The following is a 4,139-nucleotide window of genomic DNA, read 5'->3' as shown; positions in this document are numbered from 1 at the left end:
GATTGCGGGATTCCTCTCCTCCTCCATACAAGCGATATTCCCTGGCCCACTACACTACAGTGCCATGCAACAGCTGATGGCGAGATACGTACGCACCGGCCACTCTTACGACCACTGGATCTCACTGTCCGCAGACATGAGGATGGAATTTTGATAGTGATTACTTCATATACAAACTGGAATTGGCTGAACGATCCTTGACTCTTCCTCCGGATGCGAAGCGGTGGATGTACCCTACAAACGTGCCCCAGCCGTTCTCCACGATAGCAAGGGTGCTTCGATACACATGTACCCACAAGATATCGCTCCTGCTCATGACACCCCTCGGACAGATCAACCACGGTTCCCGGATCGCCTGGAGATGTCGCGCAAAGACCCTCTACTACTCCCTGACTTTCCTCTACTTCCGACGGGACCGCGAGGGGAAGCTCACTCCCTTGTCAGGGAAGGACTACTGGCACTAGTGACCTGGACGGTTTCAGGGGCTCCTGATCAGTCCACGACCTATTGCATCAACTAAGTCCTTCTATGGGACTCGTAGGCTCCCGGCACCAGGAAATGCTATATTTCTGCCTGGTCGGCCTGGAGTGATTGGTGCGTGGAAAGGGATTCCGACCCCTTTACCGCACCTGTCACGCTGATCCTTACTATCTGTCACACCTGGTCTCGTGGGTCGGTCATATCGATCCCTCAACGTGATATGACCCACCATATCGGCGGCACACGTTCCGGTACAGGGCAGGTCAGTAGATCAATATTCACTGGTTTTGTCGACTACTACGGGGTGAAGAATTATCGAGACCCCTGGCACCCAATTACTCACACCTCTGACAGGTGGATGTGGTGCTGAGATCCCTTAGGGAATGATCGGACAATCCTTGTTTGTCACTGAAACTACCTTCAGCTAAACTAGCCCTCCTATTATGCCTCGACTCATTTAGATGTGTGGTGGACGTTAGGGCTTGCGATATGGATGGTTTCTCTCTCACACCAGACAGGGTTGCCTTTACCATGTCGAGACGAACTAAGTCCGATTCGTCTTCAGTGTCAGACACCACTCTATGCGTGGTCAGAACGCTAATGGGTATGCTGATATCAATATCCCCCTTCGAACTCATTCGACGGGTCACCTCCTGACGTCTTACGCGAACCCTCATGGACCGGTGACTACCGCTACACCGACCAGATGGGTCCGTTGGCTATTGTCTTTCGCGGGCGTCGAACCTTGTTTCGGAGCCCACTCGGTCAGGGGAGCGGCGTCCTCACAAGCCTTTTCGAGCTGACGCTCCCCTAGCCGGCATTATACGCTGCGCGGTCTGGGCGCGAGAAAGTACGTTTAGAACGTTCTATTTCAACAACATCTCATGCTTCCTTCACATTGGTCAATTCAAAGCTTTAAAAATGCAAATATGAAGCCTCCTGTCATGTGGTAAAATTGAAGATTATATTAGCTTTAGTGTACTAATAATCTTAATTTTAGTAATGACAGGAGGCGAATATTTCCCACCCTATAGGATCCCTCCCATGTTTCTCGTGTGGAACAGAATATGCCCTTTATGTTCAGGAAGGTAAGTACGTTACGGTTTGTATGTTTGCTACTTAGACCTGTATCTTGGGAGTCTTGTATAGGTTGAATATTAGACATGAACCTTGGATTATGTTGTGTTTATAGATTCTTAAATATCATTGCTTTAGTATCGATATATATTGATATGTTTCACACTCTAATGTTCGTCGGTATATCAGATGCTTAATGCTTATTGTATGCGGACAAGTTATCACGCCAGAAACCTTTCACCTTTCTCTTTTTCTTGCAGCGTGAACGTCTTCTCATCGAGACAAAGATTCACCTTCCATACCTCTACATCACGGAACTACTGGAGTTGGATATTCTAATATGTTGTTGAACTGTTGGCGTAATATAATTATGTCTCTTGTTGTTACTTGTTGTTTCGCTTCAAAGAAAGAGGAAGTGATGTCATAGACAGGGCCTTTTATGGGCAGCATATCTTTTCTCTGATTGGTTGTTACTGTTTCTATGCTGCTGGAGTTTTCAGTAAAGAAAGATATGCAAATATTCGCCTCCTGTCATTACTAAAATTAAGATTATTAGTACACTAAAGCTAATATAATCTTCAATTATATCACAGGCAGAGGGGAGGATTTTGCTGGAATGAATGGGAGTGTTTTACTGTATATTACGTGTTTGATTGGATGTTCCACAAAAACCTGTGGGTGGTACTAATGTTTAAGAATGTGTATATAAGAACAATAAAAACACAGCTCTGACTGTTCCTGTTTTGACCCTCAACATAGAGCCTTGTCTCCTGAACAAAACAATATATAATAAGTGTGGTTGCACGCAATATGAAAGGGGTAAATTATTGTTGCACAGACAGTCAAATTCTGTGGTGTATTACATTTTTTTTATTACAACGTGTACGTTTGGCTCTGTCCTTAAGGGGTTAATCTGTATTATGTATAAATTTTGGTCACTACAGCAGCACCATTTCTTAAAAATGCGTGTTCGGGTGTGCACCCAATTCCCTTTTTGTCTTTACTATGACATCTATCATGGCATGACAGACACCATGATACTATGTCATGACATAGTAAAGACAAAAAGGAATACATTTTAGAAGACTACTTAAAAAAAAACACACCTATCTCCACTTTGGAATTGGTGTAGGATCCACCGATATTGGGGTACTGTGAAATAGTAGGGGGCTTAAGACAATAAAGGCCAGATGGTGGAACCGAATCCCCATATTTATTTGCGGAGATCGGCGATTATAAGTAGTCTTATAAAATGTAAAACTGTATTTGTATGTGTGCACTGTTCTTAAACCCTTATTATCCCTCCAAATCAATGGCACTACCATTAACCCTACCTCGCAAGCTTGCTGCCTAGACATTCTCTGACTCCTACCTCTCCTTCACCCCTCTGGCCAGTCACTTGCCAAATCCTGCTGCTTCCATCTCAAAAACTAAGCTCACATCAGCCCCTATCTAATGGCCAAGGTGCTGGCCCATGTCGCTGTTAACTCTCGCCTTGACTAAGTTCCTAAGCTCTGCGTCAATAGCAGTTTGTACTTGCACCTATGATGCCCACCTTCAAGACATCTCTACGGTCACCCAGTCACAGTTCATTCAAAATATCATTAAAAACTCACTTCTTTAAGAAAGCATATAATCACCCCGCTTCCTCTCCTGCACCTGTGTCATCCCCGAAAAAAAATAACCCTTCTCACTGTGCTAGCAACCTACTTTTCCCGTACGTGAAATACATCCTACCCTTACCTCATGTCACTTTACCCCACTCCCTCTACAATGTAAGGTTGTTTCGCGCACTGTTACACCCTCTGTTCTTGTGCGTCCAGTTCTTGTTCTTGTTGCAAATACAGGTCTGTTAATCCACCATTTTAGAATTTGTTGGCGCTTTATAAATAATTAATAAATGACAATTGGAATAAGAGATTAATGTTCAATTCTCTCCAGAACAGTGGGATAGAGCTGTATGTCAAATACAGAGGACCACATACTGCTTGACCATATCAAGGCCAACAGAAATGTATTGAAGGGGGCGGAGCTTGACCGCCATGCGGAGAAGTCGCATGAAACCGGTGCTCCTGCAAAGAGGCAAACTCTAAGCCATCCGGACAGCAATTAAAACAAGCCACACAGGCAACACACTTGCCCACTCCACCGAAACCACGGCTGGACCAGTTTGGGAAAGCATGGAGCCTCTGGACGCACTACCTGAGGCAGGTCCGACTTGCGGCCTAGCAGTTGATGCGGGGCGGAGGACGCGGCCAGTCACCCAGCTCCGAAGTCCTGCAGACGCAGACCTCTCTCCCCCCCCCTTTGGACCGATAGGGGTTACCACGGTCCACCATGGCACCCACACCAGCCTGTTACCACACAAGCGGGCCCGTGAGGAGATGGGAGCGGGAGAATATCACAACGCTCCACACACCCAAGATGGCGGCAACCCACACCACATTACCTCCTACCAACAAGCTGTCCCACACACCAGAGCAACGGGCGGCTCTATACAGCGGCGGAGCAGTGGATGCAGAAGAGGTCAGTGGCAATCCACAAACGGCAACAAGCAGTAAAGGGGGCCCCGCGACGAGCGA

The sequence above is a fragment of the Pelobates fuscus genome, chromosome 4 (assembly GCF_036172605.1).
Source record: "Pelobates fuscus isolate aPelFus1 chromosome 4, aPelFus1.pri, whole genome shotgun sequence".
In the NCBI taxonomy this organism is placed as follows: domain Eukaryota; kingdom Metazoa; phylum Chordata; class Amphibia; order Anura; family Pelobatidae; genus Pelobates; species Pelobates fuscus.
Note: the sequence above shows the minus strand (reverse complement) of the source record.